The sequence below is a fragment of the Aphidius gifuensis genome, linkage group LG3 (genome assembly GCF_014905175.1).
Source record: "Aphidius gifuensis isolate YNYX2018 linkage group LG3, ASM1490517v1, whole genome shotgun sequence".
In the NCBI taxonomy this organism is placed as follows: domain Eukaryota; kingdom Metazoa; phylum Arthropoda; class Insecta; order Hymenoptera; family Braconidae; genus Aphidius; species Aphidius gifuensis.
The window spans coordinates 17,603,073-17,618,649 of NC_057790.1; the positions used below are offsets into that span (position 1 = coordinate 17,603,073).

General features: G+C 25.2%; 1 protein-coding gene across 11 annotated transcripts in view; it reads right to left on the reverse strand.

The window, feature by feature from the left end:
• The window catches only part of LOC122852316 (tubulin polyglutamylase TTLL4-like), a 101,749-nt gene that overhangs the window by 23,239 nt on the left and 62,933 nt on the right, over positions 1–15,577 (reverse strand). For all 11 annotated transcript variants that reach the window (XM_044152042.1, XM_044152043.1, XM_044152046.1 and 8 more), the window contains one exon: positions 11,295–11,332. The gene's annotated coding sequence lies outside the window, so the exon portion shown is untranslated. The remainder of the gene's footprint in view (positions 1–11,294; positions 11,333–15,577) is intronic.

Consider the following 15,577-nt stretch of genomic DNA (forward strand, 5'->3'; position numbering starts at 1 on the left):
GGAATAAGCGGCAGGTGCGCGACGGCGCTACCGGGGATCCACTTGTGGATATCAACGGGAGGTGAAGAGAGGTAAACTACAACGTGGGGGCCCCCTTGATACCCTGTCTTTATATATATACCCGCTTGTCTCTTCTTTACTTTGGGGCAATCCAATACATATCAATGCGAATACCTTCATAAAGTAATCAAAATTCATTGCAGGTGTAAAAAATTCTTCGATCAATCGATTGGGTCGACAACCCACAATGACAAAAAAAAAATATACATTTAATTGCTGTTTAAATGTTAAAAAATATATTTAAAAATTAAATTTATATATTGTATATAAATGTATAAACAAAATCTTTTAAAATTTAATTTGTTTTTCTTTATTTTTTTTTATTTATAAGAAATGATTAAACTGGTTTGTATAATTGCATAATAATTCAACTATAAACGTACTGAGAAATTATTAAATTTTGAGTCGCAGTTTATTGGAAGAAAAACGGAAAATTATATAAAAATATATAATAAGTCAAATTGGGTATGGTTTTCTGGAAGGCAATTCATGAGTGCCATCATTAACACTCAACATCATACCATCATCCATTAAATTTTGAATAAATATTAAAGGTTTTTTTAAAAATATAAATTGCAATTGCATTTATTTTATTTTTAACATCATGCCATATAGAGATTATATATTATTATTATATTGATTTTATAATATATGAATAAACCAAGTGGAAATTTAAAAAATAAAAAAAATCTCAAAAAACCTTCACCCCAATGAATATATTCATGCGATATAAATATATGGTATTAAGTTGTGTAAGGGCTCAGCTTTTTCGCAAATAAGGACCAAGGGAGGTCAAGGATGTCAAGCTAGGGAGCGAATGAGTACGTGTGGGGATCAACAAGGGGGAAAAAAATATCAACCACCACTACCACCACCGGAGGCAAAAGAAAATAAAATTATAAAAAAAAGGTATCAGGTGTACAACACGCGCTCTCGACCGGGCCAAGGCGGAATTGTTGTCGTAAATTTAAAGCCAAGGACGCCCTTAACTTATATATATACCTTTCATTCTCTCTAGAATCCTGCTCAAGGTCAATTCTCAAGTCCAGTAAATGCATTTAAAAAAAAAAAAAAACATTTATTACGATTATTCTCCCTCGAATGAAAAAAAAAATTATAAATAAAATAAATGCTTATACACTATTAAATCAATACGTGTATATATAATTTTTTTTTAAATTTTATTTTCATTTTATTAATGGATAATATCTTTTTCTTAAAAAAAAAAAAACAAAATCCTTCAATTTTTTATAATTAACAATATACACCGTCGCGCCAATGGAATCACCACCCGTTGTGCGACTTGTGTGCACAAATTCTCATTAACATATATAAACTCATATCATGAATTCACACACGTGGTATATTAAATAAAAATAATAAAAAAAATATATATACTTTGTGTGTATAATTTTGATGGATAAAAAAACAAAAAAATTCTCAAAGGAGAGAGCCATGAATGATGGTAAAATAAATGTGTACTTTTTTTCTTTTTAAATTATAAATAAAAATTTTATCAAATATAAAAAATTAAATAACAAAAGTTTATAAGTTTTTGACATGTTGTAAATATTATATTCGTAATATGATAGTATGTTGAGTCAATAAAATACCAATGGCTTTCACATGAAAATGATTGTTTTATCTTAACTTTCAATCGACTGTACCAATGTCAATTGCGCTCGATTTCCCTTATTTATTATTCCTTTTTTAAATATATATAAATTTATCACACATCACATATACTGATATTCAAAGTAAATAAATATCCAATAAAAAAGATAAATCATACATGAATAATTATAATAATTATCATAAAATTTGTTACATTTTAAAATTTAAATGAAAGTAATTATCTTTTGAAATTTGATATGATGAAATTGTACTTAATGCTCCAGTGTGATATAATTATAATATATAAAAAAAATTATTAATCAATTAAATTATTTATATATAGTACATAAAATTGAATAAAATTTAAAGATGTTAAAAAAATATTCAAATATTTTTGCAATGGTTATTGTATACTTGACAATGATGAGTTGATGACACACAAAAAAATTAAGAAAATATTTATGATCGTTGCCCACACGTTATAATATGATCATGATGATGATAAAATTTGTGGGTATATATATAAATGGAGGTGAAAGAATGAAATAATAAATAAATAAAAAAAAATATATGAAGATGATGATTTGGACAGTTAGGGAGAATAAAAAAGAGAGGTTCAACGATAGTAACGTCTATCAACAAAGAACATTCGATCGTTGACCGTTTAACAAGGCATCTCTTATAGCCATGTAATTTTTTATATATATATAAATATATATATATATTTTTTTATTATTTATTTCATCAGCGTCCAGACATAGGATTCAGAGCAATCGACGGAAATTACCGAGGACAGTGAGCCGAAGTGCAGAGGCTAAAGATGTCGGAGGCGAGCAATCTCGTGGGAAAAATGAGCAGGTGTGACTTGAACTGAGAGACTTTTTTTTTTTTTTTTAATTTCATTTTTCGATCTCTATATACTTCTCAGGTTTTAAATTTACACATATATGTTATATATATTATGTATTGGTATTTGTATATGTTATTTTATGAGTGACAGTATGCGTACCCCCGGCGAGGGTACATTGTATATATACACACACGTGAATATTTATAAAAGAAAGGTGCAAAAAAAGAAAATAAATTTGAGGAAAAAAAAAAAAAAATATGACTAGATGCAAGTATAGACACGCACACGCGTATTGAGAGCGTGTTGAACACGTGGTCATGATCAAATAGGCGTGATTAAATATTACTAAAGGTTGTTAAAAAAGTAAAAAGGGTAAATAAAATATAAAGAGGGTGAGAGGTGAAGGTTTTTTATAAATAAAAAAAAAAAAATACAACAAACTTGAGTAAATAACTGATAAAAATAGTTAAAGATAAATATCAAAGTAGTTATATGTATATAGTTATTGACTGGTTGATAAATCTACTGTGCATCTTGATTTTACTTTTTTTTTTTTTTTTAAATTGTAAATAAAATGTTGCATTACAAGATTGTCATATTATCTATACGAGAAACTGAACAATATATATTTATCTTAAGATAAAATTATAAATGAAATTATTATTGAATTTTTTTTATAATCTTTTTTTTAAATATTGAATTTCAAGTTTGACCTAAATGTTCGTGAATATTGAATTTTTTTTATAATCTTTTTTTTAAATATTGAATTTCAAGTTTGACCTAAATGTTCGTGAATATAAACCCTTTGAATCTTATAATGAATTATTCAAGAAAATGAATACTCAAGTTTTGAAATTCAAAAATATTTACTTGCACTGACTCTGACTCCGACCTTAAGTCCGACTCCGACTCTATAACTCCGACCCTAAATCGGACTCTACGTTTTTGATAAAATATGGATTCCACGTTTGACTTAAATACGTGTAAATGAACTCTTTGAATTATTAAGAACACAATTAAATAAATAAACACTTGAATTTTAAGTTCCGACAATATCATACTTGCACCAGCTCTAACTCCGACTTCAAGTCCGACTCCGACTCTGACTCCGACCCTAAGTCCGACTATACGTTTTTTGATAAAATGAGGTAAAATATATCAATAGAAAAATATAATATAAGTATAAATAATAAAAAATATTATTATTTATTATTTATTGAAAAAAATGTTGTGTACTGCACCATGTTTTTTGTAAATTTATTAAAAAAAATAGATATATTGTTCAATTTCTTTCTATTTAATTTCACCTATAGATTTTATTTGTTTTGTCTTTGGGAAATTTTTTTATCGTCTCTATAATCTTTCTTTAATTTTTCTCTGAAAAATCTCTATGAGATCTTGAAAATATTTAATTTTTTTACCCGGTAAATATTATTTAAGTTAAAAAAAAATTCTTAAAAATTTATTAATTATGATTTAGAATATGTCAAGTTTGAAATAAATTAATATATTTTTAATACTTGCACAAGAAGTGATAAATAATGATAAAAAAAAAAAAAATTATAAATCATTGAAAAATGTTGTTAAGACAAATTTAATTTTCTCAAGTATCAGTGTATATATTTTTTTTTAAAGTGAGAAATTTAAAATAGTTGTTTAGATTTCCTTGTAAATTTTAATAGCAGCATTTATAATCATGGCTATTTATAGTAAACATGCAACAAGTTACCGCCCACCTTCCATAAAACAGCAAGTATTTTACACGTGCAAGGGTGTTTTATACATGCGAGATCGTATAAAACGATTATATGCTTCAATAACCAACTGCATATATGTATATGTTTTTTTTTTTTTTTTTATCAAACTATTTACGAATTACATCTTAGTTTTTTTTTTTTTGAAAAAGAAATTCTTTGGTTCATCTTTGTATCATGCATATAAGGATGTGAGCCAGTTTGTAGTCGCGATATATAAAATACTTGCCTAGACCAGTTTATGCTCTCGTTATTATTGACACCGTGTTTGTGTGCTGTTGCGTGTGTACATGAACCAATTATTATCCAACGTACGTGCAAAATATATATATTATTTATATACATGTTTATAATAATAATTAATAAATAAATGAAAAAAAATATCTTCCAATTATTTACACATGACATTTTTTAAAAATATATATATTTTTTTTCATTTTGTTTGTTTGTTTCGCGATGAATTTCGTTTTTTTGGGATATTTTGGTTCTGGAATTGTATCTTAAACGATAAACTGCAAATTGAATACAGAAATATTCAAAGATAAGTTACGCTCATTGGGCAATTTTTTCATTTTTTTTTTTTTTTTAAATGATAAAAATCAAGTTTTATCTTGAATGAAATTCCGTGAAATTCTCTGTTGAATTTCAAGTTGTTTTTATCAATTTTAATTATAAAAAAAATTAATTATATATGCACGCATTTGTGTTATTTAGATTTACCTTTAATATTGCAATAAATTGCTAAAAAAAAAAAAAATTAATTCTAATGTTAATATTTATATTTGTCACTATAATAATGAAATAAAATAACAAAGCTTTTTAAAAAGCTCTATGTTTGTATCATTATTTAATCAATATAATTTTGAAAAATATAATTTACTTTAAATTTAAAAATAAAAAAAATGTTTTTTTACATAAAATTATTTCTGCTATTGATAAAATCTCTGACCGAGATAAAAATTCTTATATGGTAATCGTCTGTTTGCATGATATATATATATATTTCTTTTCATGTTTCTTAAGTGAATCAGAAAAAATAATTTTTTTGCAATTACAGATATATTAAATAAGGAATATGAACACCTGGTTCTTAAAAATATAAAAAATATAACTGTCCAGTTGAAAAAAAATTCAACATGAAGATGAGAAAAACGATTAAATATTCCAAATAATTAGGTTTTAATATTTTTTTCTGGTTTGTATCACTGTCAGCAAAACATAATCGTTTCACAAGAATATATCCTCAATCAAAGCATTAAAAAAAAAACTTTGAAAACAACTTTATTCTTTCATAATATTTTTTTATATTTAATCATGCTAAGTAAAAAAAAAAAAAATGTATATATGATGATGATGCTAGCATCAACTCATGAAATGTATTATTTATTTATTTTCTTTACCAACGCGGGTGTTTGTAATATAGTTGAGTTATTTTTTTTTTCTGAATATATTTATTATGATTAACTTTATCGAAACACACGTTTTTTTATCCTATTATTTTTTATGATCTGTTTTATTTGTTAGCTCATTTAACCGGTTGAATATGATGAAGAAGGTGTTGTTTAAAAATACACTTCTATGTTCATTAATATACACATGATTAGTCTGGACCTCCTGTTGTCTATACTCCCTCGCTTTGTTACAAAAAAAAATATATCCATTTATCAATATATATATCTGTTTATTTAAATTTTTTATTTATTTTTTAATTTAAAATTAAAACTTGACATATAAATAATCTGTTTAATGGCCATCAAATTTACCCTAAACTCTGTCACTCGATATAAATTCTTTTCGACAATTCTATATTTTTAAATTAACATTATCAATAAAGATTGTAATAATTACTCGATGTAAAAGGTAAAAATAATAATAATAAAAAAAGGAGTGAATTTTATTTTTGACAGGGTGGTATTTGTTCAAGTGTTATACAGTAGCACGTCCGCACCAGCATCGATTGCTTCGCCAAACAGGATCATATCATTCAGATCAGGCAACCCACCAACCGTTATACATATAAACCTAAATATATGTATATATATATAATATACATTTATAACCGTTCCCAATTTTTCCTTGCCAAATATAAGACTTAAGATATATACCTCGCAACTTGGGTGTTTATCATTTTATATATATATTTACACTGCCTTCTTCTTTCACGTAATATTTTTCTTGATCGGTTTCATATATACACATAAAAATTTACCGTATATTATAAATGAATTTATAATGTCAATAATATATAGGTATAAATAATAAATAAATGTATTTTTGAACCATCAAAATTGGATCTGACATCCGCACATTAAAAAATACCAGAATATTTTGAAATCCAAACAAAGATTCATCCGAAAAATTCCGCAATAATAATATATAACCAAAAAAAAAAAAAAAAATTAATAATAGTTTCGAAAAAGTAAAAAGTAGATAGTTTTGAAAAAAAAAAAAAAAACCAAATATGATGTGTATTGAATGATGTTTTGTAGATACTCGCACGCGACCTGCACGCTCCATGCACACTTTTATTTTTTTATTTTTAATTTTTATGGATATTTCAAGTTCCTAATAAATAGCTGAATACAAAAATATAATAATAACAAGAAAAAAAAAAAGGTTTATTAGAATAAAGAAGGTCAAAAAGAGAGAAAATAAGGCGTGATTATCGAATGCCAAGGGGCTGCAGAATCTTGGTATATATATATACCATGGTATATATATATAGAAAAAAAAAAATATATATATATATATATGGATAGAGAGAAAATGACGATGAATTTGATGTGTCGGGATGAAGGAGGAGTATATATATGTATAGGAATCGTCTCGAAACTGGGCACGAGGACAGGTGGCGACGAAGAACCAGGGAACCTCGAAGCCACTGAGTTCTCACGCGCAAAACTCCAGCTGCCACCACGCACAGTAATGCCTATGGATGGATGAACGAAAAAGGAATAGCACCCTCTGATACATATATATACACTTATGTACAATCTATATATATACATAGTACTCATACAATATAACATTTGTTATATACACATGATTTAAGACACTTATAAGATATCTGCGCTTCACATATACATATATATATGGATCATATTTATTTATACTGAACGAACAAACCAATATAGTCGCATATTAGTGTCACAATGTATACACATTTAAATTTTATAATTCTTTTATATATTTATGGATGCATGCAATGAAATATTTCCATGTAATTTTGCACATCTATTCAATGCTGTGATGCTAATTTGCATTAGATAAGATGACAGATGTGAGTGTGGTGGGTCAGGAATTATGAATATATATATTTTTAAGACCGGACATCAACGTTTTATGCCAACCCTTTTAAACTTTTTTTTTTAAATATATACGATACGCTGTCATTCATATGCTATCATGATGAGCATGTATGGACACGATATTATACTTTACGATTTGATCAATGAATTTTTACCAATGGACTTGATTCTACAACTATATAATTTTTTTTTATTTATATATTATCTTTTGAATATAAATAATAACAAGAAAAAATTATATTGTATATGATATTTATTCAGATTTTATATTGTTATTTATAGAGAAATGTGTGCAGGTTACTTTTTTTTTTATTGAGAAAAATATTGACATTGTATTGTTATGTTGTAGAAAAGAATTATCAGAAAAAATATACTGTAAAAAAATTATGTCTGTTATGATGAATGACAGTTTGAAAATAAATAATTACAGTTAATTGAGAGAAAAATATAAATAATAATAATGATGATGATGATACAAGTTGAATGACCATATTTCAAAATTCAATGAAATGTTTTTACCAAAAATTAAATTTTATTGTGCAATAATACGTAATTCACGAAACCTCGATATATTATCAGATGAATAATATATATCTTGTTGCATATAAATGAACAAAAAAAAATTTTAATAAGTTTCTTTTTTTTATTTCCACTAACGCTGCATCTATAATTACCTGAATTTATATAAATTACATGTAAAAATAAAGCCATAAAATAGCAGCAATTTTCGATGAATAATATCGTATACAAATTTTAATATAATAAAATAATAATAATAATAAATTATCATGAAAACCTCAAACTAATATTGGCACCATGCATTATTATATATTTCGCAATAATTTTTATGAATAAAGAATTGCAAAAAAAAAAAAAAAGTATATCGATAATTTCCATCTCAATAACGATGAAAAAAATAGTTGATAAAAACAAAAAAAAAAAATTGAACGATAATATGAAACATGAACCATCAAAAGGCAAAGCAATCAAATGTTGCATCTATCTCACTTGCAGTAAAACATGAATCTTCTCAATCGTCATTCTATACACAGCATCTTTTATCTGTATTTTTTTTTATTTTACAAAAGAGTCATCTAAACCTGTTTCACTTATTTTTTTTTTGGTTTTATTTTATATATATATCTCTCATTGGTCGTGCACACGTGCATGCACGTTCCCTTCTTTCCCCACCCACCGTCAAAAAGTCTTTTGATGTTGGGTCTGGCTCACTTCGTGCACAAGACCCATGTGTAGTATGTTATTTCATAATACCCATCCTTTTTTACCGCATATAAAAATCTATAAGTCGTATCTGTTTTATATAAACACGCGCCGCGCATGCGCCACTAGCTACTGTGCGCAGCTCGTGCTGCGCGCACGCGAAATATGAAGCAAGCGAGCTCATTTCAAGTTTCTTTTGCCACCTTATGCTTGTATAAATTTTTAAAAAGTGTGCGTTCGCGCGTGGCTCTACCCCACTATATCAAAATGCCCAGTAACTTACATACAAATGCTGCTACTTTTTTTCTTCTTCTTCTTTTTCTTTTACAAAGTTTATACATATATATACCCATAAAAAGAGAAAAGAAAACCCAATGCAGCAAGTGCATTAGTGTGGGAGATGGTAAGATTATCGTAAAAGTTTATATATGTGGGTGTTATGGTATTGGTAGATATACCATACGCATGCGTGAAGGTACAGGAGTATAAAAGCACCAGTTCGTTCTTCACAAACCACATTCAATCACACCCACTTGAACGTACGTTGCACGAAGGCATTCCTGTTCTACTGGTTGCCTCGTGCTTTCATACAACACGTGCTGTTCTATCTATCAATCTAAATATACATATTGTTTTTTGATAAAATTGAAACAAGATAAAAAAAAAAAAATAGAACAAAGAAATATACAAGAAAAAAGCACAATCTTTAATTTTTTTCTTTAAAAATTTTATCAAGTTTTGTGAAAAAATAATAAAAAGAGGTCAATCATGAAGACTTCAATGACAATTGTATATATCACAACTGAGCTTTTACCTACAAAGAGTGTTAAAGCAACTTTATATACTCTACGTAAATGGCTAAAAAAAATTCGTACACCTGGCAATCAAAAAGAATTATTTGCACAATTACTCATCAACGAAATTCATAGTAAAGATTATGATGCCCATGGGGATCATTTGACAACAATAAAAAATAATATAAATCATCATAATAATATGATGTCTGAAGAGGAGATAAGAAGTATTGCCAACGACAACTTGGTGAATGAATGGAGGGAGCTTTTGGAGAAAGCAATTGAAAAGAAGCAAAGGAAACAATAGTCTAACTGTCATTCTTTTTTTCAACAAATTTTGCGACTGTTGGGCTGTATTGGTCAACATGATATTCAATAGTTTTTCAAAAAAAGTCATTCCTGTTCATCAACACATAGGAGAAGAAGACTTATTTTATAAGGTAAACGAAAATATTATCCAAATTATTTGCGTGATAATTTTTTTCAATAATTAAATTTACTTATTTTTATTTTATAAATTAATTAATCAATATTGTAAATTATTATTAAGTTGTATTTTTTAATTATTATTATTATTATTTTTTTTTGTTTGTTTTCTTTAATTAATTGTTCAATGAATTAATGACTGGTAAAGAGCTTTAATTTGTATACACTGCATCGCATCATGTTAGAGCTAATTAATATTTAATTTAAAAAATTGTTGCAATATTAATTAATTCAAGTTTTAATTAAGTTTTTAATATAATCAATTGATAGGTTAATAATTTTTTAAGATAATATAAGAGTTAAGAAGACTGAGTATACTGTGATATTAAAATGATAATTAATTAATTTTTTTTTTTGAATATATTTTTAATTAAATATTAGTAACTTGAATCGATCATTTTAAAAGTTCGATAAATAGGCCGCCCAGTGCATATTATACACATAATATGAATATCTGTGATAAAAAAAAAAATATGTAATACATAATTTTATATTAATAGAAATTTAAAATGCAATATTCAATTGTGATACTAGATTTTAAAAAATATTTACTGTGATAATGTAAAATTGTGATATTAATTATTTATAATTTTTTAATTAGTTTAATTATTCTATGAAACTGATGTCTTCCGCTACGATATTCCATGCAATATTAGGCTTATAAATTTATTAAAATTCAACTATTTTATAAAATAGTTTTTTTTTTTTGTTAAATAAGCTATATCATTAATTTAATGATCTTAGAGCTCGAGCGATGCATTGTGATAAGTAGATATTACATTAATTAAACAAATTAAATATCATTGATATTTATTTTTTGTTTAAATAATAAATTAAAATAAGCTCAACTTAATATTTAATCAATATCCATAATTTTTTAATTTTGCACTTTACTTAATAATCGTGCACTTTAATTTTCTATAATTTAAATTTTTTAAAAAATAATTTTTTTTTTCGTTTATGGTTTGGTTTGTTTGTGTTTTTTTGATTTGTTGTTTGTCTAAATTTAAGGTGTTTTACTTTTTTATAATTGAAATAATAAATAAATAATAAAAGAAAAAAAAAAATTGAAATTATTTTTCCTGTGTACCTTATTGTTTACCCACATATTGACTTATATCACTTGAAATTTTTTTTCATCATTCAATTATTATTCTAAATTGTTTTCAATGTAAAAAATAATAATAATTTTGGTTAAATGACTTACCTATCTTGTTTGTAGCTCTAGTAGAATATTAAATGAATCTGAAACATGAGGAAAAAAAAAATATATTAGTATAAATAAAATTAGAATCAAGTATAGAAATTTACTTAATCATTTTGTAAATTAAAGTAAAAGAACAAAAGTATTTAGTTGAAAATAATGAGTTATTAATTGATGTTGACAAATTTAAAACGATTGCTATTTAATATTTAACAATTTTAATTAATTTTTTATTGTGCTTTTTATATATTTTTTATTATCATTCTGTTCATCATTCGTTGCACCATCTGTTAAGATTTTTTTCAACCCCTGAGTCAACTACCTTTTACTGTTTATCATCAGAGGGCGCAGTTTATTTTCAAAATAATCAAAACTTTTTTACAAAAAAAATACCCGCTTGTACTGATTTAAAAAAATAAATATCTTCTAAAAAAAAAATAAACTACATAAATTAAAATATTAGTTATTAGAAAATTATTCACGATTATCAGCAAATTTATCATTAACAAGATAAGATAAAAATAAACTAGATTTATTTATTTTTTTTATTCATTTGACAAAAGATTATCTCAAACTTACAAAGTCAATTTATGGCAGCTGATCATTTGAGATCTTGTATCATCGATAATAATAAAAAAAAAATATTTTAAACTATCCATTTGCCACTTGTCATTAAAATTTTGAATAATATATAACTCTATAAACTCAAGTTATAATTTTACAAGACTAAAAAAAACGAAAACACTGATAAGACGATACTGAACGTTTATCGAAAAATATACTATTGATTTATTACTATTTTTTTTTTGTTCGTTTTTGTATCTTTTAATCACGCAAACAACTCAAAAGGGTCATGCTCAGTGGCACCATCTAGAAAAAGACTCAAAATATATATTCAGACAGTTGTAACTATGAAAAAAAAAAATCATGATCCATTTATGAAAAGAAAAATAAAAATATATTAAAAATACAATAATTATCTGAGTTCAAATATCTTATCATAAATCTTTGTATAAATATATTATTCAACTATTTGTTAAAAAATTAAGAAAAATTTATGCTGATTATTTATCTGTATATTTGGAAAAAAAAAAAATAATAAAATATATACATACAAAAAAAAAGATATAAATGTAAAATATTGTTTGCGATCAGATTACAGTGTGAGGAGCCACCTTAATACACACTGATATACAAAAAATCTAGAAAAAAAATCTTGAATCTAATATTATTATAAATTTTGTATACAACTCAATGAAATATTCCATTAAGATTATCGATTTGAATCTCTTAAAATCTATCCATCATCACAGCCGAATGGACCACAACTTAGCATGAATGCAATATGACACCACTGATGAGAGACGACCGTAAAAGAAAAAATAATAAAAAATAAAAAAAAAAAACGCCTTATTTGAGTGTGGATTTTGCGCCACATAATAAAGGAATTCTATATTCATGAGGGATGCTTTATCGTGGTGCCTGTTGCAAAGAAATATTAAATTACGTTTTGGAAACTTTTGGAAAATATTGTCAAATATTTAGTCTTCCACCTGACAATAAAGAATTATAATAATGGTTAAATATATGAAAAGAAAAAAAAAAAACATTTTTGTTCTTTTTTAAATTGCAGTTTTTAAAAAAACTTTTCTATTTGTATTTTATTTTTTTTTCTGTATTTATCTTAAAATATTTTATATTTATTCATAAATATTTATAAATTCAGACAAAAAAAAAAATAAATATTTTTATCTTTTTTCTTTCATTTTTATGACGGTTGAATTTTTTTTTTTTTTTCTTTATCTTATATTCATAATAATTACCATATATTTTATTTAAAAAAAAAAAAAAAAAACATTTTAGACGATAAATGTGGTAAAAAAATAAGATAAACTTTTGTTAAATTATATTTTGCTTGTCAAGTAAATACTGATGGGGAAAAAGTGAATAAATTTACTTTTAAATTATAATTTACATAAAAAGCTCAAGACATTAAAAAGGAAAAATACTCAAAGATAATAATAAACAAAATTAACAATTGATTTCTACGTGTTTATACAGATAAACGTTTTTCCTTTATTTTTTTATTTTTTTGAATGTTTATTTATACTATATTGTTATTCTTCAAAATAAATTATTTAAATTTATCACAAAAATAATTTATTAAACCGACCCTATATGCAAAAAAAAATAGGCCACAATTTGTAATTTTTATTTATTTTTTTTTGACTTTCTGTCATGACAAAATTCAAAATTCATTCCCTCATTTAAAAATATACCCTTACTTCTATTTATTTATTTATTTATTTATTTATTTATTTATTTATTAAGTTTACGCCCTTGACATTTCATCTTTTGGGCTACATTATATAAGTTATTACAATTACAAGTTACTTAATAATATGTATATATAATTATATATGTAAGCAGAATATTATTATAAATTGATGAGATGAACATGTGGTAGTAGACTGCCGTTGATGACTTTTTATGACGATCTACGATTGTGACAGAGTGCCATACGAATGACGATTCACGATTGTGACAGAGTGACATACGAATGACGATTCACAGTTGTAGCAGAGTGACACACAGACTTCCACATTGATCCACGACCAGATGATCATCATTATTGGTGTTTTCGAGAAGATTTTGTGCAGTCGAAAACTCGAGTCTTTATTTTACATCGCCTTTTTGTTGTAACGATGACAACATTTTCGATGAAAATTACTGTATAGGCTCTGCACATAGCTTTAACAGTAATTTTTGTTTGCCGTAGCCCGGGATCGAACTCGAGACGTTTGGGTGGAGAGTTAAGAGCGCTATCCACTACTCCAAACGAGCCGGCTTTTTTGCAACGAGTTACTTAAAATGTCGATTTATTTCTATGATAAATTTAAAAAATTAAACTTTAAAAATAACAACAAAAAATTAACAATTAATCATTGACTTCTTCTATAGATATACATTTATATACAGATTGACATTTTTAATTTTAATTAATGATTATTTGTTGTTATCTTTAATAATCAATTACCAAAATTCATCCCACAACCAAGTTTCCATTTAAATTGACCAAAATTTTCTTATTTTTTCTAAATATATAACGAATATATATGTATTTTTTTTTTTTTTTTTAAATTTATGTTTAAGATCTCAAGCCAGTATATCTTTCTCAAGTGCTCCACCCTACCACACCCCTATGAATTTGAAGATCAAATCAATTTTTTTTTTTTTCCTCTCTTTTCCTTCTTCAACAGTAAAGTGTCAATTTTTCGATATTAACTGATGCCTCCTATATTTTTATTTTCAATACTCCCCTATAATATTAAACTATTGCTTTGTATTATTGTATATATATCCAAAAGGTATTCATTATTAACTTAATTTGTTGGGTAATATCTCTCCACCCCGTATATGGGAAGGGTTTTTAATAAAATTAAGAAAAAAAATTTGTCCATCAAGTGGTAAAAAAAAAAAATATATATACTCAAAATTATATATAATCCAATAAAAATAAAATAAAAAATAAAAAGGTGGTTTTTGAATGGCACATCCTATTCTTTGTATTCATTCATTCATTCATCACGTTTTAAGTAATTTTAAAATTTCAAACAAACAAATGTTTCAAGTATATAATGGACACCAAAAAAAAAAAAAATTGTACAGCCGACAAGCTTTGAAGTTGTTTGTAAAAGTGAACCATGCTTTTAGAAAATCAACAGCTGACTCCTTCAAAAAGATATATATTTTTTCGCAGAAACTTTTTTATATTTTTTTTATTGTCAATAAAGTGTAAAATTTTATTGAAATTGCTATACTCAAAAGTCATTCATTCGGGGTTTTTCTACAGTTAAAGTACTCTCTTAAGAGTCTTGAGTTTGAAAAAAAGAAATAATAAAATAATAAATAAAGAATACTTTAAGATATATTCTGTAAATTTTTTTTTTTTCTAAAAGAAGAAAATACCAATGGTATTGTTAATTCAAATTCAACATATAATATAATGGAGTGTCGTTTTATATACATATAGACTCAATAGTTTAAAAATTCTTGAAAAAAATAAATATAAAAACTGACCGTGGGCACGAAAGCAGTTGGTTATATACCAAGGACAATATTACACGGAGACAAATTTCTTTAAAATGTACCTTTTCGACTCTAAAAGGGACAATTATGGTATTATTTGACGACGTTTAGAGAAATAATAAAGAACCAAAGCATATATTTAAAATCTTCAATAAATGCATGAGATCACAAACTCAATAGAATTCAGTGGCAAGAAT